Here is a 23,942-nt window from a genome sequence, read left to right as displayed (position 1 = left end):
ACGAATGAAATGAACAACAGAAGTCAACCGTCCAGTTTTGGTTACAGCAGCAATTGACCTTACCACGTGGGAGGAAATCAAAAATGTGGAATGGCTTAATAAGAAATATTGGAGGAAATAACAAACAAATGAAATCAACAACAGAAGTCAGTCGTGCATTTGTGGTTACAGCAGCAATTGACCTTACCACGTGGGAGATTATAGCTACCCGCGTGTCATCCGAGTCCAAGAAAATCAACAATGTGGAATGGCTTACTTGTATAATTGTTCATTAAACAAAAAGAAAGGGAATAAGAACAGTCCCTTATACCAAAGTGGTTTCCTTAGACACGTGTGTCAAGCTTTCGTCCTTGTGCAATACGATGAAAAGTGTCAGAATGAGAAACATAGAATTAAATAACAAACAAATGAAATCAACAACCGAAGTCAGTCGTGCATTTGTGGTTACAGCAGCAATTGACCTTACCACGTGGGAGATTATAGCTACCTGCGAGACATCCGAGTCCAAGAAAATCAACAATGTGGAATGACCTACTCGGATAATTGTTGATTGAACAAAAAAAAGGAAATAAGAACAGTCCTTTATACCAAAGTGGTTTCCTTAGACACGTGTGTCAAGCTTTCATCCCTCAGCAATACGATGAAAAGTGTTAGAATGAGAAACACTGAAGAAAATAACAAACGAATGAAATCAACAACAGAAGTCAGTCGTGCATTTATGGTTACAGCAGCAATTGACCTTACCACGTTAAAGATTATAGCTACCTGCTTGTCATCCGAGTCCAAGAATATCAACAATGTGGAATGGCCTACTTGGATAATTGATTATCATACAGAAAGAAGGGTATAAGAGCAGCAGCAATTGACCTTACCACGTGGGAGGAAATCAAAAATGTGGAATGGCTTGATAAGAAATATTGGAGGAAATAACAAACAAATGAAATCAACAACAGAAGTCAGCCGTCCAATTGTGGTTACAGCAGCAATTGACCTTACCTCGTGGGAGATTATAGCTACCCGCGTGTCATCCGAGTCCAAAAAAATCAACAATGTGGAATGGCTTACTTGGATAATTGTTCATTAAACAAAAAGAAAGGGAATAAGAACAGTCCCTTATACCAAAGTGGTTTCTTTAGACACGTGTGTCAAGCTTTCGTCCTTGTGCAATACGATGAAAAGTGTCAGAATGAGAAACATAGAATGAAATAACAAACAAATGAAATCAACAACCGAAGTCAGTCGTGCATTTGTGGTTACAGCAGCAATTGACCTTACCACGTGGGAGATTATAGCTACCTGCGAGACATCCGAGTCCAAGAAAATCAACAATGTGGAATGGCCTACTCGGATAATTGTTGATTAAACAAAAAAAAAGGAAATAAGACCAGTCCTTTATACCAAAGTGGTTTCCTTAGACACGTGTGTCAAGCTTTCATCCCTCAGCAATACGATGAAAAGTGTTAGAATGAGAAACACTGAAGAAAATAACAAACGAATGAAATCAACAACAGAAGTCAGTCGTGCATTTGTGGTTACAGCAGCAACTGACCTTACCACGTGGGATATTATAGCTACCTGCGTGACATCCGAGTCCAAGAAAATCAACAATGTGGAATGGCTTACTTGGATAACTGTTCATTAAACAAAAAGAAGGGAATAAGAACAGTCCCTTATACTTAAGTGGTTTCCTTAGACACGCGTGTCAAGCTTTCGTCCCTGTGCAATACGATGAGAAGTGTAAGAATGAGAAACATAGAAGGAAATAACAAACAAATGAAATCAACAACAGAAGTCAGTCGTGCATTTGTGGTTACAGCAGCAATTGACCTTACCACGTGGGAGATTATAGCTACCTGCGAGACATCCGAGTCCAAGAAAATCAACAATGTGGAATGGCCTACTCGGATAATTGTTGATTAAACAAAAAAAAGGAAATAAGAACAGTCCTTTATACCAAAGTGGTTTCCTTAGACACGTGTGTCAAGCTTTCATCCCTCAGCAATACGACAAAAAGTGTTAGAGTAAGAAACATTGAAGGAAATAACAAACGAATGAAATGAACAACAGAAGTCAACCACCCAGTTTTGGTTACAGCAGCAATTGACCTTACCACGTGGAAGGAAATCAAAAATGGTTGATTAAACAAAAAAAAGGAAATAAGAACAGTCCTTTATACCAAAGTGGTTTCCTTAGACACGTGTGTCAAGCTTTCATCCCTCAGCAATACGACAAAAAGTGTTAGAGTAAGAAACATTGAAGGAAATAACAAACGAATGAAATGAACAACAGAAGTCAACCGTCCAGTTTTGGTTACAGCAGCAATTGACCTTACCACGTGGGAGGAAATCAAAAATGTGGCTTAATAAGAAATATTGGAGGAAATAACAAACAAATGAAATCAACAACAGAAGTCAGCCGTCCAATTGTGGTTACAGCAGCAATTGACCTTACCTCGTGGGAGATTATAGCTACCCGCGTGTCATCCGAGTCCAAGAAAATCAACAATGTGGAATGGCTTACTTGGATAATTGTTCATTAAACAAAAAGAAAGGGAATAAGAACAGTCCCTTATACCAAAGTGGTTTCCTTAGACACGTGTGTCATGCTTTCGTCCTTGTGCAATACGATGAAAAGTGTCAGAATGAGAAACATAGAATGAAATAACAAACAAATGAAATCAACAACCGAAGTCAGTCGTGCATTTGTGGTTACAGCAGCAATTGACCTTACCACGTGGGAGATTATAGCTACCTGCGAGACATCCGAGTCCAAGAAAATCAACAATGTGGAATGACCTACTCGGATAATTGTTGATTGAACAAAAAAAAGGAAATAAGAACAGTCCTTTATACCAAAGTGGTTTCCTTAGACACGTGTGTCAAGCTTTCATCCCTCAGCAATACGATGAAAAGTGTTAGAATGAGAAACACTGAAGAAAATAACAAACGAATGAAATCAACAACAGAAGTCAGTCGTGCATTTGTGGTTACAGCAGCAATTGACCTTACCACGTGGGATATTATAGCTACCTGCGTGACATCCGAGTCCAAGAAAATCAACAATGTGGAATGGCTTACTTGGATAACTGTTCATTAAACAAAAAGAAGGGAATAAGAACAGTCCCTTATACCAAAGTGGTTTCCTTAGACACGCGTGTCAAGCTTTCGTCCCTGTGCAATACGATGAGAAGTGTAAGAATGAGAAACATTGAAGGAAATAACAAACAAATCAAATGAACAACAGAAGTCAGTCGTGCATTTGTGATTACAGCAGCAATTGACCTTACCACGTGGGAGATTATAGCTACCTGCGTGACATCCGAGTCCAAGAAAATCAACAATGTGGAATGGCTTACTTGAATAATTGTTGATTAAACAAGAAGAAGGGAATAAGAACAGTCCCTCATACCAAAGTGGTTTTCTCAGACACGTGTGTCAAGCTTTCGTCCCTGTGCAATACGATGAAAAGTGTTAGAATGAGAAACACTGAAAAAAATAACAAACGAATGAAATCAACAACAGAAGTCAGTCGTGCATTTGTGGTTACAGCAGCAATTGACCTTACCACGTGGGAGATTATAGCTACCTGCGTGACATCCGAGTCCAAGAAAATCAACAATGTGGAACGGCTTACTTGGATAATTGTTCATTAAACAAAAAGAAGGGAATAAGAACAGTCCCTTATACCAAAGTGGTTTCCTTAGACACGTGTGTCAAGCTTTCGTCCCTGTGCAATACGATGAAAAGTGTAAGAATGAGAAACCTAGAAGGAAATAACAAACAAATGAAATCAACAACAGAAGTCAGTCGTGCATTTATGGTTACAGCAGCAATTGACCTTACCACGTTAAAGATTATAGCTACCTGCTTGTCATCCGAGTCCAAGAATATCAACAATGTGGAATGGCCTACTTGGATAATTGATTATCATACAGAAAGAAGGGTATAAGAGCAGCAGCAATTGACCTTACCACGTGGGAGGAAATCAAAAATGTGGAATGGCTTGATAAGAAATATTGGAGGAAATAACAAACAAATGAAATCAACAACAGAAGTCAGCCGTCCAATTGTGGTTACAGCAGCAATTGACCTTACCTCGTGGGAGATTATAGCTACCCGCGTGTCATCCGAGTCCAAAAAAATCAACAATGTGGAATGGCTTACTTGGATAATTGTTCATTAAACAAAAAGAAAGGGAATAAGAACAGTCCCTTATACCAAAGTGGTTTCTTTAGACACGTGTGTCAAGCTTTCGTCCTTGTGCAATACGATGAAAAGTGTCAGAATGAGAAACATAGAATGAAATAACAAACAAATGAAATCAACAACCGAAGTCAGTCGTGCATTTGTGGTTACAGCAGCAATTGACCTTACCACGTGGGAGATTATAGCTACCTGCGAGACATCCGAGTCCAAGAAAATCAACAATGTGGAATGGCCTACTCGGATAATTGTTGATTAAACAAAAAAAAAGTCAATTGTTGATTTTTTTGGACTCGGATGACACGCGGGTAGCTATAATCTCCCACGAGGTAAGGTCAATTGCTGCTGTAACCACAATTGGACGGCTGACTTCTGTTGTTGATTTCATTTGTTTGTTATTTCCTCCAATATTTCTTATCAAGCCATTCCACATTTTTGATTTCCTCCCACGTGGTAAGGTCAATTGCTGCTGCTCTTATACCCTTCTTTCTGTATGATAATCAATTATCCAAGTAGGCCATTCCACATTGTTGATATTCTTGGACTCGGATGACAAGCAGGTAGCTATAATCTTTAACGTGGTAAGGTCAATTGCTGCTGTAACCATAAATGCACGACTGACTTCTGTTGTTGATTTCATTTGTTTGTTATTTCCTTCAATGTTTCTCATTCTAACACTTTTCATCGTATTGCACAGGGACGAGAGCTTGACACACGTGTCTAAGGAAACCAGTTTGGTATAAGGGACTGTTCTTATTCCCTTCTTTTTGTTTAATGAACAATTATCCAAGTAAGCCGTTCCACATTGTTGATTTTCTTGGACTCGGATGTCACGCAGGTAGCTATAATCTCCCACGTGGTAAGGTCAATTGCTGCTGTAACCACAAATGCACGACTGACTTCTGTTGTTGATTTCATTCGTTTGTTATTTTCTTCAATGTTTCTCATTCTAACACTTTTCATCGTATTGCACAGGGACAATAAGAACAGTCCCTTATACCAATGTGGTTTCCTTAGACACGTGTGTCAAGCTTTCGTCCCTGTGCAATACGATGAAAAGTGTTAGAATGAGAAACATTGAAGGAAATAACAAACGAATGAAATCAACAACAGAAGTCAGTCGTGCATTTGTGGTTACAGCAGCAATTGACCTTACCACGTGGGATATTATAGCTACCTGCGTGACATCCGAGTCCAAGAAAATCAACAATGTGGAATGGCTTACTTGGATAACTGTTCATTAAACAAAAAGAAGGGAATAAGAACAGTCCCTTATACCAAAGTGGTTTCCTTAGACACGCGTGTCAAGCTTTCGTCCCTGTGCAATACGATGAGAAGTGTAAGAATGAGAAACATTGAAGGAAATAACAAACAAATCAAATGAACAACAGAAGTCAGTCGTGCATTTGTGATTACAGCAGCAATTGACCTTACCACGTGGGAGATTATAGCTACCTGCGTGACATCCGAGTCCAAGAAAATCAACAATGTGGAATGGCTTACTTGAATAATTGTTGATTAAACAAGAAGAAGGGAATAAGAACAGTCCCTCATACCAAAGTGGTTTTCTCAGACACGTGTGTCAAGCTTTCGTCCCTGTGCAATACGATGAAAAGTGTTAGAATGAGAAACACTGAAAAAAATAACAAACGAATGAAATCAACAACAGAAGTCAGTCGTGCATTTGTGGTTACAGCAGCAATTGACCTTACCACGTGGGAGATTATAGCTACCTGCGTGACATCCGAGTCCAAGAAAATCAACAATGTGGAACGGCTTACTTGGATAATTGTTCATTAAACAAAAAGAAGGGAATAAGAACAGTCCCTTATACCAAACTGGTTTCCTTAGACACGTGTGTCAAGCTCTCGTCCCTGTGCAATACGATGAAAAGTGTTAGAATGAGAAACATTGAAGGAAATAACAAACAAATGAAATCAACAACAGAAGTCAGTCGTGCATTTGTGGTTACAGCAGCAATTGACCTTACCACGTGGGAGATTATAGCTACCTGCGTGACATCCGAGTCCAAGAAAATCAACAATGTGGAACGGCTTACTTGGATAATTGTTCATTAAACAAAAAGAAGGGAATAAGAACAGTTCCTTATACCAAACTGGTTTCCTTAGACACGTGTGTCAAGCTCTCGTCCCTGTGCAATACGATGAAAAGTGTTAGAATGAGAAACATAGAAGGAAATAACAAACAAATGAAATCAACAACAGAAATCAGTCGTGCATTTGTAGTTACAGCAGCAATTGACCTTACCACGTGGGAGATTATAGCTACCTGCGAGACATCCGAGTCCAAGAAAATCAACAATGTGGAATGGCCTACTCGGATAATTGTTGATTAAACAAAAAAAAGGAAATAAAAACAGTCCTTTATACCAAAGTGGTTTCCTTAGACACGTGTGTCAAGCTTTCATCCCTCAGCAATACGACAAAAAGTGTTAGAGTAAGAAACATTGAAGGAAATAACAAACGAATGAAATGAACAACAGAAGTCAACCGTCCAGTTTTGGTTACAGCAGCAATTGACCTTACCACGTGGGAGGAAATCAAAAATGTGGAATGGCTTAATAAGAAATATTGGAGGAAATAACAAACAAATGAAATCAACAACAGAAGTCAGCCGTCCAATTGTGGTTACAGCAGCAATTGACCTTACCACGTGGGAGATTATAGCTACCCGCGTGTCATCCGAGTCCAAAAAAATCAACAATGTGGAATGGCTTACTTGGATAATTGTTCATTAAACAAAAAGAAAGGGAATAAGAACAGTCCCTTATACCAAAGTGGTTTCCTTAGACACGTGTGTCAAGCTTTCGTCCTTGTGCAATACGATGAAAAGTGTCAGAATGAGAAACATAGAATGAAATAACAAACAAATGAAATCAACAACCGAAGTCAGTCGTGCATTTGTGGTTACAGCAGCAATTGACCTTACCACGTGGGAGATTATAGCTACCTGCGAGACATCCGAGTCCAAGAAAATCAACAATGTTGAATGGCCTACTCGGATAATTGTTGATTAAACAAAAAAAAGGAAATAAGACCAGTCCTTTATACCAAAGTGGTTTCCTTAGACACGTGTGTCAAGCTTTCATCCCTCAGCAATACGATGAAAAGTGTTAGAATGAGAAACACTGAAGAAAATAACAAACGAATGAAATCAACAACAGAAGTCAGTCGTGCATTTGTGGTTACAGCAGCAACTGACCTTACCACGTGGGATATTATAGCTACCTGCGTGACATCCGAGTCCAAGAAAATCAACAATGTGGAATGGCTTACTTGGATAATTGTTCATTAAACAAAAAGAAGGGAATAAGAACAGTCCCTTATACCAAAGTGGTTTCCTTAGACACGCGTGTCAAGCTTTCGTCCCTGTGCAATACGATGAGAAGTGTAAGAATGAGAAACATAGAAGGAAATAACAAACAAATGAAATCAACAACAGAAGTCAGTCGTGCATTTGTGGTTACAGCAGCAATTGACCTTACCACGTGGGAGATTATAGCTACCTGCGAGACATCCGAGTCCAAGAAAATCAACAATGTGGAATGGCCTACTCGGATAATTGTTGATTAAACAAAAAAAAGGAAATAAGAACAGTCCTTTATACCAAAGTGGTTTCCTTAGACACGTGTGTCAAGCTTTCATCCCTCAGCAATACGACAAAAAGTGTTAGAGTAAGAAACATTGAAGGAAATAACAAACGAATGAAATGAACAACAGAAGTCAACCGTCCAGTTTTGGTTACAGCAGCAATTGACCTTACCACGTGGGAGGAAATCAAAAATGTGGAATGGCTTAATAAGAAATATTGGAGGAAATAACAAACAAATGAAATCAACAACAGAAGTCAGCCGTCCAATTGTGGTTACAGCAGCAATTGACCTTACCACGTGGGAGATTATAGCTACCCGCGTGTCATCCGAGTCCAAGAAAATCAACAATGTGGAATGGCTTACTTGTATAATTGTTCATTAAACAAAAAGAAAGGGAATAAGAACAGTCCCTTATACCAAAGTGGTTTCCTTAGACACGTGTGTCAAGCTTTCGTCCTTGTGCAATACGATGAAAAGTGTCAGAATGAGAAACATAGAATTAAATAACAAACAAATGAAATCAACAACCGAAGTCAGTCGTGCATTTGTGGTTACAGCAGCAATTGACCTTACCACGTGGGAGATTATAGCTACCTGCGAGACATCCGAGTCCAAGAAAATCAACAATGTGGAATGACCTACTCGGATAATTGTTGATTGAACAAAAAAAAGGAAATAAGAACAGTCCTTTATACCAAAGTGGTTTCCTTAGACACGTGTGTCAAGCTTTCATCCCTCAGCAATACGATGAAAAGTGTTAGAATGAGAAACACTGAAGAAAATAACAAACGAATGAAATCAACAACAGAAGTCAGTCGTGCATTTGTGGTTACAGCAGCAATTGACCTTACCACGTGGGATATTATAGCTACCTGCGTGACATCCGAGTCCAAGAAAATCAACAATGTGGAATGGCTTACTTGGATAACTGTTCATTAAACAAAAAGAAGGGAATAAGAACAGTCCCTTATACCAAAGTGGTTTCCTTAGACACCCGTGTCAAGCTTTCGTCCCTGTGCAATACGATGAGAAGTGTAAGAATGAGAAACATTGAAGGAAATAACAAACAAATCAAATCAACAACAGAAGTCAGTCGTGCATTTGTGATTACAGAAGCAATTGACCTTACCACGTGGGAGATTTAAGCTACCTGCGTGACATCCGAGTCCAAGAAAATCAACAATGTGGAATGGCTTACTTGGATAATTGTTCATTAAACAAAAAGAAGGGAATAAAAACAGTCCCTTATACCGAAGTGGTTTCCTTAGACACGCGTGTCAAGCTTTCGTCCCTGTGCAATACGATGAAAAGTGTTAGAATGAGAAACACTGAAGAAAATAACAAACGAATGAAATCAACAACAGAAGTCAGTCGTGCATTTGTGGTTACAGCAGCAATTGACCTTACCACGTGGGAGATTATAGCTACCTGCGTGACATCCGAGTCCAAGAAAATCAACAATGTGGAATGGCTTACTTGGATAATTGTTCATTAAACAAAAAGAAGGGAATAAGAACAGTCCCTTATACCAAAGTGGTTTCCTTAGACACGCGTGTCAAGTTTTCGTCCCTGTGCAATACGATGAAAAGTGTTAGAATGAGAAACATTGAAGGAAATAACAAACAAATGAAATCAACAACAGAAGTCTGTAAAGTGAAATCACACGTATGCCTGTCGGCTGCTCAGTTGATACGGTGAGGGTGTGGGCACCAAATGAACTTGTAAAAATATGAAAAAATATTAGTACTGAATAACAATGTACCAAATTCTGTCGGATCAAATGTATAACAAAAAATTTCCACTCAGCAAGATTTAGAAAAGAAAAAAAATTATGTCAAGCCAACGCACCCCTTGAGGGCACCGCGTTGGGCGCCAATTGTGTAAAGTGAAATCACACGTATGCCTGTCGGCTGCTCAGTTGATACGGTGAGGGTGTGGGCACCAAATGAACTTGTTAACTTGACTAATTAATTGTTGGGCGCCAGGCTTACTAAAGTAAACCAAATTTCATAAAAATGAAATTTCTAAAAAAAAATATTAATAGAGATGATAAAAAAAAAAATGAAGTTAAGTAAGAGAAACGGGAGATAGATAAGAAAGATCTTGCTTAGGTTTAAGAAATAAAACGAATTAAATTTTACAAATATATTAAAACTTTTCAAAAAAAATATTGCTGAAGGCTGAGAAAAAAATAAATTCAGAATTTACAAAAAAAAATATTGCTGAAGGCTGAGAAAAAAAAATAAACTCAGAACATTTACAAATGATGAAAATTTCACTGATCTTACAATTCGGATATTAGGTCTCCAGACAGAATTTGGAATAAGTAGGTTATCGAAAGATGAATTTTGATATCTCACGTGGTAGATCTTGTTTCTCAATTTTGATAGTTGCTTGATATCAGAATATTGCTCTTGGATCGAAGTGGTGAAAAACAATTCAAATCTCGGGTTCCAATTTGGTGGATGCTCGCCTGAAGTGAAACTCAACGGCACTTGCAGTATTTCGTCCAAATATTAGATGAAGGTTTCTGTGTAACCTTGATCAGGATGAAGATTCAGTGCAGCCTGGTTAGGAACTTGTACAGGAATTGTGGAATCTTCTTCGTATCAAAATGGATGCTTGAGCATGCGTGGAGAGAAAAATTCAGGAAATTAGATTTGTACAATTGTTGGAGATAAAAATGTTCTGGTTGAATTTAGAAAAAAGTATCAAAAGTATAGTATAAAATTTGGAATTGACAGAAATTATAAACTATTATATGAAAATGAGTTACTTATTGAATACTTTCCGGAAAGTGAAAAAAACTTATGTTATAAGAAACAATTAAATACAAAGAATAAAAAAAAATGTACATATGATCCGAGAGTTATTATAAGAAGGAAATCTATTTAATTTGAATGAAATTTATAGTTAATTACAGCAAGAAAGGGAATATGTACTTCCTGGCGGCTCTCAAAAGAAAGAAGGAAAAAAAAATCCTTACACACTACTGTGTGTTAAGAGAAAAAAAGAAAAGAGACAATGGAATATCAAATTAAACTATCAGATATCAAATCGTTAGATAGAATTACTGTTATTCAAAGAAATAATTAGGTAATATTCAATATCTAATATTAAGGTACTCAACCATACGTAAAGCCACCAAAAAATATCACACTCACTCTCCACCTGTTTTCAATCAGTCGTCAAATTCATAATAATCCTCTTTCAGCTGAAAACTGAAAAATTTCCACATTGAACGACAATCTCCGCGCACTCTCTGTATCAAATATGAGAATCGATAGTGTTCGATAAATTACATCGGGGATCAGTGGCGTTTCTTAAACATGAGCTGGGCAAAATTATATACGGTCCGTTGAATCGTTACACACCACCCCAACTGGGCGAAAAAAAATTTGGAAACTTTAGAAGTTTACAATATTTTTTTTTTTTATTTTTCAATTCGCTATACAGCAAAGGAAATGACTTAAGAAGCAACAAATTTAAATCAGACTCAATATTCACATTATATGAAAAGATACGATGCAAGGAAAACTTTGAGAGATACAGATAGGTAAGATAAATAAGGCATGTTACATAAATCAAAATGATATGAAAAATGCATTGATTCCCAAATATCATAAATACCGAAGTAATTCAGAATCAACACAACATATCCCTGCTGAATAGTTCATATCATGAAAGCACAAATTTTCCATAAAGGAGCTATCAAAGATAGATTCTTTCATAACATTACACCATCCAACAGTAACTCATTATGTATCCACGCATAATACTTGCAATAGAGAAAAATAGAGAAAATAGTTATGAGTCATCCGAATCAGCGCTAAAGTACTCCTCCTCAGCCGAATCCGAATCATCATCATAAGATGATTTAAGATCTTTAATGTGCCAACGACCCAAATCGTTACCATCCACGTCCTTAAGCTCGTATACCAAATCTGAAACAACCCTAGTAATAATGCATGGCAAATATTTAGGAGCTAATTTCGCAGAATAATTATTAGCCGCTGAAGACAAAGTTACATTTCTTTTCCAGACTTTATCGCCGACATAAAATCTTACTTTTCGTTTTCTTAAATTGTATTGATGAGCATTTCTAAGATAGGCCTGATGTAATTTCTTGCGAATATCTACAAATAATTCGGGCAGTTTCTGCACATCATCAATGCGTTGAGACTTCTCAGATATAGAAATTGTATTATTTTGATTATCAGAAATTTTTCCATAGAAATCTCCAGTAACGGGAATATTTCTAGCGAAATTAAGGAAAGCCGGAGAATAACCAGTGACATCATGTTTTGCCAACCTGATGGCCTGAGCCACTTTAAATATAGAAGAATCCCAGGTTTTATGATTTTCATGAATATAACACCGAATCGAGGTTACAATAACTTTGTTGACTCTTTCCGTGAAATTAACTTGGGGATGATATTTAGCATTATACCAAATTTTCTGAACACGATAAGTTTCCATCAACTTCTTGAACTCTTTACTGACAAATTGACTTCCATTATCGACAATAAAAATCTGCGGTACACCGTAAATAAGAAATACATTATTTTCTATGAATTTGAGAATATTCTTAGAGGTAGCTTTTGACATGGGGTGTACTAACACGAATTTGGTAAACCAATCGACAACTACCAAGACATACTGGTTTCCATTTTTAGATCTTGGGTATGGACCCAACAAATCAGCAGAGATACATTGAAATGGAAAATTAATGTTCTTGTAAGAACCCATGTGACCAGCTTGGGGTAAATTTGAACTTTTACACGCAGCACAAACAGGACATTTTCTTACATATTTATACACATCTTTCCTAATTTTTGGCCAGTAATATAATTCAGAGATTCGAGCTAGCGTTTTAGATATCCCTAAATGACCTGAAGTTTCTTTATCGTGATAGAATTGAAGAATCTCATGTCGATTGGCTGAAGGCACAACAATTTTCCAATCGGTCAAATTACTGACAATAGTATTTCGTGATACAATATGCTTATAAAGTATTCCATTCTCGACACGAAATGAAGGATAAAGTTCGGGATTCTTTTGAACATTCTTAACCATCGATTTATACCATTTATCTGGTTGAAAATGAGAAACATCAATAACAGAGATATCAGCTACCGAACGAGACAATGCATCGGCCACTACGTTTAAAGAACCTTTTCGATGTTTAATAGTGAAATCAAATTGAGAAAGTTTAACTGCCCATCTAGTCAAACGTCCTGATGGGTTTGAAAGGTTATGAAGATATATAAGAGAAGCATGATCCGTTTCTATCGTGAATTTCGTACCTTCTACATAACTTCGAAATTTTTCGATACCAAAAATGACCGCTAGGAGTTCTTTTTCTGTGACGGTATATTTACGTTGACAAGATGTAAGTGTCTTACTAGCGTAAGCTACTGGATGTTCTACGCCATCACATTCTTGGTATAAAATTGCACCTACACCGGTATCAGAAGCATCACACTGAATGACGAAGGGTTTTGAAAACTCAGGGCTGGCTAACACTGGTGCAGAAACTAGGCGAGACTTTATTTCGGTGAAAGCTACTTCGGCTTCCGGAGTCCAGACTATCGGTTGTCCTTTCTTCCTACCATGTAAGAGATCTGAAATTGGGGAACAAATAGATGAAAAATCCCTAATGAAACGACGGTACCAACTGACAAGACCTATTAAACGTTTAATTTCAGTTGTATTTTTAGGAGTTGGATAATTTACTATCGCGGAAACCTTTTCTGGATCAGTTCGTAAACCATGTTCATCAACTACAAAACCGAGATAGACAAGAGATGGACGACAAAATTCACATTCATCTAAGTTTACAGTAAGATTAGCATTCTTAAGTCGCTGATATACTTCCTCCAAAACTTTGATGTGGAGTTCAAATGTAGGAGTAGCTATAATTATATCGTCGAGATAAACGAAACAATACGGCGCTAAATCAGGTCCTATTACCTTATCCATTAAACGAGACATTGCTTTTGGACTATTCTTTAATCCAAACGGACAAACAACAAATTCAAATAAACCACGTCCATGCACTGCAAAAGCGGTTTTCGCACAGGAAGATCTATCTAACGGAATTTGGAAAAAAGCCTTCGTTAAGTCAATTGATGAGAGATATTTAGCATCCCTTAGTTTATTAAGTATACCATCTATTAGAGGCATAGGATACGTATCATCCACCGTTACTTCATTTAACTTTCTACCGTCAAAACATACACGATATTCCCCCGAACGTTTTGGAACTAACCATAAAGAGCTACACCAAGGAGATTGAGAAGGTTGAATTACCTTTGGTTTCAACATTTCGTCGATTTCTTTATTTAAATGAGTCTGCATAGCAGGAGATAAGGGATATTGTCGTTGGACGATAGGTTTAGCATTTCCGGTGTCGATATGATGAGTTATTAAGGGAGTACGACCTATCCTATCTTTAGGAGCGATATATTCGAAACATTTTATTATATTCTGAAGATCATTTTTCTGAGAGGGTGTTAATTTAGAGAATGGTTGAATGGCATTAATTGTACACACGGAGGAATCGAGAGAATAGGAAAGATCAGAAAACTTAACTTCAATACCGAACAATTTGAAGAAATCCATTCCTAAAATGAGATTATGAGTAACAGATGGAATTATTAAAATTTTTAACTGCCTCACGACACCTTCAAGTGAAATAGGAACCAAAATATACCCCAGGAAATCTTGAGGTTTACCATCAGCAGTTGTAACATTAATTGGGGACTCATACTGTATCGGAATATTATATCTTTGAAGAAGAGCAAACCCTGCGGAACCTAAAATAGAAGATGTGCTGCCAGTATCGGCGAGAGCGAGAATTTTCTGATCAAAGACCTCGACATTGAGATAAGGGCGGTTATCGTTAGGTTTCATGACGAAAAGAGGACTCATATTAACAGAGGATGGGCGAGATGATGAAAGTTCTACTGGTTCTGGGTGTTTTTTCTCCCCTTCGATTGGGTTGAAGTGTGACTGGCTGATGGCCGATTTACTGAACTTTTGGTTTCTCGACTGGTGACGACGTTCAGTTTTTCGCCACCCCGATTTACGTTTTTTGAATTGCAATTATTACACCTAGATTTAACGGTATTTTTTAGACCACAACCATAACAAAAAACAGTTCTAGGTTTTCGACATTGAGGATAATTATGACCAGTTAAACCACAGTTCCAACATTGAGAATTAGATACTATAGATATATTAGTGGAGATATTATTTTTTTGGAAATTTGGTCGGTGACTTGGGGATGAAAAGTTTGATTCCGGCAAGGGTCTACTGAGATCTGGTTCCAATAGGCCAGCATCATGATTCGAAGGGGCTCTGTAGCGATCAGCCCATATTCGAGACTCTTCCAACTTCTTGCAAAGTTCAGACAACTCACTCACAGTCTTGGGACTATACAACGCTAATCCTGAAATATAAAAAGGCAACAAATTTCGGCGAATTTTCCTAACTCTGATCTCCTCATCTGGCTTGGCAGTTAACCTGTTAAAAAGACCCTCCATTGAAGAAATATACAAAGAAACTCGCTCATTACAACCTTGAGTTCTGGAATTGATTTCTTGCTCTAAATCTTCTTCATAAAAGTATGGAAGGAAATCTTTTTTCAACTCCTTGACCAATTCACCCCAATTTTGAAACTTGCATCTATTATTCACAAACCACGTCCACGCAGAACCTCTGAACAGATCGCAAGCAGACTGAAATAACTCCTGTTCGGACACACCTCTAGCTTGTCTCAATAGTTCCACCTTTTCCAAGAATGAAGTAACTGACTCATCCTTAACAGAACCTGTGAAATAAATATTCCATTTATAGGGAGGAACGAACCTACTATTCGAAGGACTAGCATAGTTGACAGGAGCATTCTCCTCAGTTGGAGTAGAAGTTCTAGCTGGAGAAATTTTTAAATCGAGATCTGCCTCTAACTCTAACACCACATACTGAATTTCCTTCTTTGCCAAGATTTCGGCATCCTCCTCTGCAACAAGCATGGCCAAACGATTCGACAAGTGAGCTAAACGACTCGATACTCTATGAAAGATAGGATCATCCTTAGTTCCACCGAATTTAGAAATAATATCTTTAAGATCTTTAATAGTTTCTTTCATTTCAGTTACATCCTGGTCATGAGTATAGGGATTTGTTACGATATAAAAACTACGATTTGCCTTTTCTTGGCTCAGAAGCCCTCTCAAAACTTTCCTCTTACTTTCAACATCGGCAGTTGGTTCAACGCCGCGAATTTTAATTTCATAGACCAATTCATAGGCCTTCAAATGATTGGGATTCATACTTTATCAAATTATAGAAATCAGTAACGAAATTAGTGTGAAAAAGCGAAAATATAAAATAAGAAAAGTGAATTTAAAGAGAAAGATGGTCGTTCAATATGGTATAGAAATGTGAATACGAAAAAATATTAGTACTGAATAACAATGTACCAAATTCTGTCGGATCAAATGTATAACAAAAAATTTCCACTCAGCAAGATTTAGAAAAGAAAAAAAATTATGTCAAGCCAACGCACCCCTTGAGGGCACCGCGTTGGGCGCCAATTGTGTAAAGTGAAATCACACGTATGCCTGTCGGCTGCTCAGTTGATACGGTGAGGGTGTGGGCACCAAATGAACTTGTTAACTTGACTAATTAATTGTTGGGCGCCAGGCTTACTAAAGTAAACCAAATTTCATAAAAATGAAATTTCTAAAAAAAAATATTAATAGAGATGATAAAAAAAAAATGAAGTTAAGTAAGAGAAACGGGAGATAGATAAGAAAGATCTTGCTTAGTGTTAAGAAATAAAACGAATTAAATTTTACAAATATATTAAAATTATTTAAAAAAAATATACACTACTGTGTGTTAAGAGAAAAAAAGAAAAGAGACAATGGAATATCAAATTAAACTATCAGATATCAAATCGTTAGATAGAATTACTGTTATTCAAAGAAATAATAAGGTAATATTCAATATCTAATATTAAGGTACTCAACCATACGTAAAGCCACCAAAAAATATCACACTCACTCTCCACCTGTTTTAAATCAGTCGTCAAATTCATAATGATCCTCTTTCAGCTGAAATCTGAAAAATTTCCACATTGAAAGACAATCTCCGCGCACTCTCTGTATCAAATATGAGATTCGATAGTGTTCGATAAATTACATCGGGGATCAGTTAAACATGAGCTGGGCAAAATTATATACGGTCCGTTGAATCGTTACAAGTCAGTCGTGCATTTATGGTTACAGCAGCAATTGACCTTACCACGTTAAAGATTATAGCTACCTTAGTGTCATCCGAGTCCAAGAAAATCAACAATGTGGAATGGCTTACTTGGATAATTGATCATCATACAGAAAGAAGGGAATAAGAACAGTGTCTTATACCAATGTGGTTTCCATAGACACGTGTGTCAAGCTTTCGTCCCTGTGCAGTACGATGAGAAGTGTTAGAATGAGAAACATTGAAGGAAATAACAAACAAATGACATCAACAACAGAAGTCAGCCGTTCAATTGTGGTTACAGCAGCAATTGACCTTACCACGTGGGAGATTATAGCTACCCGCGTGACATCCGAGTCCAAGAAAATCAACAATGTGGAATGGCCTACTTGGATAGTTGTTGATTAAACAAAGGAAAGAGAATAAGAACAGTTCCTTATACCAAAGTGGTTTCCTTAGACACGTGTGTCAAGCTTTCGTCCCTGTGCAATACGATGAAAAGTGTTAGAATGAGAAACATAGTAGGAAATAACAAACAAATGAAATCAACAACAGAAGTCAGTCGTGCATTTGTGGTTACAGCAGCAATTGACCTTACCGCGTGGGAGATTATACCTGCGTGTCATCCGAGTCCAAGATAATCAACAATGTGGAATGGCCTACTTGGATAATTGTTGATTAAACAAAAAAAAGAGAATAAGAACAGTCCCTTATACCAAAGTGGTTTCCTTAGACACGTGTGTCAAGCTTTCGTCCCTGTGCAATACGATGAAAAGTGTTAGAATGGGAAACATAGAAGGAAATAACAAACAAATGAAATCAACAACAGAAGACAGTCGTGCATTTGTGGTTACAGCATCAATTGACCTTACCACGTGGGAGATTATAGCTACCTGCGTGACATTCGAGTCCAAGAAAATCAACAATGTGGAATGGCTTACTTGGATAATTGTTGATTGAACAAAAAGAAGGAAATAAGAACAGTCCCTCATACCAAAGTGGTTTCCTTAGACACGTGTGTCAAGCTTTCGTCCCTGTGCAATAAGATGAAAAGTGTTAGAATGAGAAACATTGAAGGAAATAACAAACAAATGAAATCAACAACAGAAGTCAGTCGTGCATTTGTGGTTTCAGCAGCAATTGACCTTACCACGTGGGAGATTATAGCTACCTGCGTGACATCCGAGTCCAAGAAAATCAACAATGTGGAATGGCCTACTTGGATAGTTGTTGATTAAACAAAGGAAAGAGAATAAGAACAGTCCCTTATACCAAAGTGGTTTCCTTAGACACGTGTGTCAAGCTTTCGTCCCTGTGCAATACGATGAAAAGTGTTAGAATGAGAAACATAGTAGGAAATAACAAACAAATGAAATCAACAACAGAAGTCAGTCGTGCATTTGTGGTTACAGCAGCAATTGACCTTACCGCGTGGGAGATTATACCTGCGTGTCATCCGAGTCCAAGATAATCAACAATGTGGAATGGCCTACTTGGATAATTGTTGATTAAACAAAAAAAAAGAGAATAAGAACAGTCCCTTATACCAAAGTGGTTTCCTTAGACACGTGTGTCAAGCTTTCGTCCCTGTGCAATACGATGAAAAGTGTTAGAATGGGAAACATAGAAGGAAATAACAAACAAATGAAATCAACAACAGAAGACAGTCGTGCATTTGTGGTTACAGCATCAATTGACCTTACCACGTGGGAGATTATAGCTACCTGCGTGACATTCGAGTCCAAGAAAATCAACAATGTGGAATGGCTTACTTGGATAATTGTTGATTGAACAAAAAGAAGGGAATAAGAACAGTCCCTCATACCAAAGTGGTTTCCTTAGACACGTGTGTCAAGCTTTCGTCCCTGTGCAATAAGATGAAAAGTGTTAGAATGAGAAACATTGAAGGAAATTACAAACAAATGAAATCAACAACAGAAGTCAGTCGTGCATTTGTGGTTTCAGCAGCAATTGACCTTACCACGTGGGAGATTATAGCTACCTGCGTGACATCCGAGTCCAAGAAAATCTACAATGTGGAATGGCTTACTTGGATAATTGATCATTAATCAGAAAGAATGAAGTAAGAACAGTCCCTTATACCAATGTGGTTTCCATAGACACGAGTGTCAAGCTTTCGTCCCTGTGCAATACGATGAAAAGTGTTAGAATGAGGAACATAGAAGGAAATAACAAACAAATGAAATCAACAACAGAAGTCAGTCGTGCATTTGTGGTTACAGCAGCAATTGACCTTACCACGTGGGAGATTATAGCTACCTGCGTGACATCCGAGTCCAAGAAAATCAACAATGTGGAATGGCCTACTTGGATAATTGTTGATTAAACAAAGGAAAGAGAATAAGAACAGTCCCTTATACCAAAGTGGTTTCCTTAGACACGTGTGTCAAGCTTTCGTCCCTGTGCAATACGATGAAAAGTGTTAGAATGAGAAACATAGAAGGAAATAACAAACAAATGAAATCAACAACAGAAGTCAGTCGTGCATTTGTGGTTACAGCAGCAATTGACCTTACCACGTGGGAGATTATAGCTACCTACGTGACATCCGATTCCAAGAAAATCGACAATGTGGAATGGTTTACTTGGATAATTGTTGATTGAAAAAAAAGAAGGGAATAAGAACAGTCCCTCATACCAAAGTGGTTTCCTTAGACACGTGTGTCAAGCTTTCGTCCGTGTGCAATACGATGAAAAGTGTTAGAATGTGAAACATTGAAGGAAATATCAAACAAATGAAATCAACAACAGAAGTCAGTCGTGCATTTGTGGTTTCAGCAGCAATTGACCTTACCACGTGGGAGATTATAGCTACCTGCGTGACATCCGAGTCCAAGAAAATCAACAATGTGGAATGACTTACTTGGATAATTGATCATTAATCAGAAAGAATGAAGTAAGAACAGTCCCTTATACCAATGTGGTTTCCATTGACACGAGTGTCAAGCTTTCGTCCCTGTGCAATACGATGAAAAGTGTAAGAATGAGAAACATAGAAGGAAAAAACAAACAAATGAAATCAACAACAGAAGTCAGTCGTGCATTTGTGATTACAGCAGCAATTGACCTTACCACGTGGGAGATTTAAGCTACCTGCGTGACATCCGAGTCCAAGAAAATCAACAATGTGGAATGGCTTACTTGGATAATTGATCATTATACAGAAAGAATGAAGTAAGAACAGTCCCTTATACCAAAGTGGTTTCCTTAGACACGTGTGTCAAGCTTTCGTCCCTGTGCAATACGATGAAAAGTGTTAGAATGAGAAACATAGAAGGAAATAACGAACAAATGAAATCAACAACGGAAGTCAGTCGTGCATTTGTGATTACAGCAGCAATTGACCTTACCACGTGGGAGATTTGAGCTACCTGCGTGACATCCGAGTCCAAAAAAATCAACAATGTGGAATGGCTTACTTGGATAATTGTTCATTAAACAAAAAGAAGGGAATAAGAACAGTCCCTTATACCGAAGTGGTTTCCTTAGACACGCGTGTCAAGCTTTCGTCCCTGTGCAATACGATGAAAAGTGTTAGAATGAGAAACACTGAAGAAAATAACAAACGAATGAAATCAACAACAGAAGTCAGTCGTGCATTTGTGGTTACAGCAGCAATTGACCTTACCACGTGGGAGATTATAGCTACCTGCGTGACATCCGAGTCCAAGAAAATCAACAATGTGGAATGGCTTACTTGGATAATTGATCATCATACAGAAAGAAGGGAATTAGAACAGTGTCTTATACCAATGTGGTTTCCATAGACACGTGTGTCAAGCTTTCGTCCCTGTGCAATACGATGAGAAGTGTTAGAATGAGAAACATTGAAGGAAATAACAAACAAATGACATCAACAACAGAAGTCAGCCGTCCAATTGTGGTTACAGCAGCAATTGAACTTTCCACGTGGGAGATTATAGCTACCCGCGTGTCATCCGAGTCCAAGAAAATCAACAATGTGGATTGGCTTACTTGGATAATTGTTCATTAAACAAAAAGAAGGGAATAAGAACAGTCCCTTATACCAAAGTGGTTTCCTTAGACACGTGTGTCAAGCTTTCGTCCCTGTGCAATACGATGAAAAGTGTTAGAATGAGAAACATAGAAGGAAATAACAAACAAATGAAATCAACAACAGAAGTCAGTCGTACATTTGTGGTTACAGCAGCAATTGACCTTACCACATGGGAGATTATAGCTACCTGCGTGACATCCGAGTCCAAGAAAATCAACAATGTGGAATGGCCTACTTGGATAATTGTTGATTAAACAAGGGAAAGAGAATAAGAACAGTCCCTTATACCAAAGTGGTTTCCTTAGACACGTGTGTCAAGCTTTCGTCCCTGTGCAATAAGATGAAAAGTGTTAGAATGAGAAACATTGAAGGAAATAACAAACAAATGAAATCAACAACAGAAGTCAGTCGTGCATTTGTGGTTTCAGCAGCAATTGACCTTACCACGTGGGAGATTATAGCTACCAGCGTGACATCCGAGTCCAAGAAAATCTACAATGTGGAATGGCTTACTTGGATAATTGATCATTAATCAGAAAGAATGAAGTAAGAACAGTCCCTTATACCAATATGGTTTCCATAGACACGAGTGTCAAGCTTTCGTCCCTGTGCAATACGATGAAAAGTGTAAGAATGAGAAACATAGGAGGAAAAAACAAACAAATGAAATCAACAACAGAAGTCAGTCGTGCATTTGTGATTACAGCAGCAATTGACCTCACCACGTGGGAGATTTAAGCTACCTGCGTGACATCCGAGTCCAAGAAAATCAACAATGTGGAATGGCTTACTTGGATAATTGATCATTAAACAAAAAGAAGGGAATAAGAACAGTCCCTTATACCAATGTGGTTTCCATAGACACGTGTGTCAAGCTTTCGTCCCTGTGCAATACGATGAGAAGTGTTAGAATGAGAAACATTGAAGGAAATAACAAACAAATCAAATCAACAACAGAAGTCAGTCGAGCATTTGTGATTACAGCAGCAATTGACCTTACCACGTGGGAGATTTAAGCTACCTGCGTGACATCCGAGTCCAAGAAAATCAACAATGTGGAATGGCTTACTTGGATAATTGTTCATTAAACAAAAAGAAGGTAATAAGAACAGTCCCTTATACCGAAGTGGTTTCCTTAGACACGCGTGTCAAGCTTTCGTCCCTGTGCAATACGATGAAAAGTGTAAGAATGAGAAACACTGAAGAAAATAACAAACGAATGAAATCAACAACAGAAGTCAGTCGTGCATTTGTGGTTACAGCAGCAATTGACCTTACCACGTGGGAGATTATAGCTACCTGCGTGACATCCGAGTCCAAGAAAATCAACAATGTGGAATGGCTTACTTGGATAATTGTTCATTAAACAAAAAGAAGGGAATAAGAACAGTCCCTTATACCAAAGTGGTTTCCTTAGACACGCGTGTCAAGCTTTCGTCCCTGTGCAATACGATGAAAAGTGTTAGAATGAGAAACATTGATGAAAATAACAAACGAATGAAATCAACAACAGAAGTCAGTCGCGCATTTGTGGTTACAGCAGCAATTGACCTTACCTCGTAAAAGATTATAGCTACCTGCGTGTCATCCGAGTCCAAGAAAATCAACAATGTGGAACGGCTTACTTGGATAATTGTTCATTAAACAAAAAGAAGGAAATAAGAACAGTCCCTCATACCAAAGTGGTTTCCTTAGACACGTGTGTCAAGCTTTCGTCCCTGTGCAATAAGATGAAAAGTGTTAGAATGAGAAACATTGAAGGAAATAACAAACAAATGAAATCAACAACAGAAGTCAGTCGTGCATTTGTGGTTTCAGCTACAATTGACCTTACCACGTGGGAGATTATAGCTACCAGCGTGACATCCGAGTCCAAGAAAATCTACAATGTGGAATGGCTTACTTGGATAATTGATCATTAATCAGAAAGAATGAAGTAAGAACAGTCCCTTATACCAATGTGGTTTCCATAGACACGAGTGTCAAGCTTTCGTCCCTGTGCAATACGATGAAAAGTGTAAGAATGAGAAACATAGAAGGAAAAAACAAACGAATGAAATCAACAACAGAAGTCAGTCGTGCATTTGTGATTTCAGCAGCAATTGACCTTACCACGTGGGAGATTATAGCTACCTGCGTGACATCCGAGTCCAAGAAAATCAACAATGTGGAATGGCTTACTTGGATAATTGTTCATTAAACAAAAAGAAGGGAATAAGAACAGTCCCTTATACCAAAGTGGTTTCCTTAGACACGCGTGTCAAGCTTTCGTCCCTGTGCAATACGATGAAAAGTGTTAGAATGAGAAACATTGATGAAAATAACAAACGAATGAAATCAACAACAGAAGTCAGTCGTGCATTTGTGGTTACAGCAGCAATTGACCTTACCACGTGGGAGATTACAGCTACCTGCGTGACATCCGAGCCCAAGAAAATCAACAATATGGAACGGCTTACTTGGATAATTGTTCATTAAACAAAAAGAAGGGAATAAGAACAGTCCCTTATACCAAAGTGGTTTCCTTAGACACGTGTGTCAAGCTTTCGTCCCTGTGCAATACGATGAAAAGTGTTAGAATGAGAAACATTAAAGGAAATAACAAACAAATGAAATCAACAACAGAAGTCAGTCGCGCATTTGTGGTTACAGCAGCAATTGACCTTACCTCGTAAAAGATTATAGCTACCTGCGTGTCATCCGAGTCCAAGAAAATCAACAATGTGGAATGGCTTACTTGGATAATTGATCATTATACAGAAAAAAGGGAATGAGAACAGTCCCTTATACCAATGTGGTTTCCATAGACACGTGTGTC

This window comes from Harmonia axyridis, chromosome 2 (assembly GCF_914767665.1).
Source record: "Harmonia axyridis chromosome 2, icHarAxyr1.1, whole genome shotgun sequence".
NCBI lineage: Eukaryota > Metazoa > Arthropoda > Insecta > Coleoptera > Coccinellidae > Harmonia > Harmonia axyridis.
The sequence above is the reverse complement of the archived record's forward strand: the minus strand, read 5'-3'. Positions refer to the sequence as shown.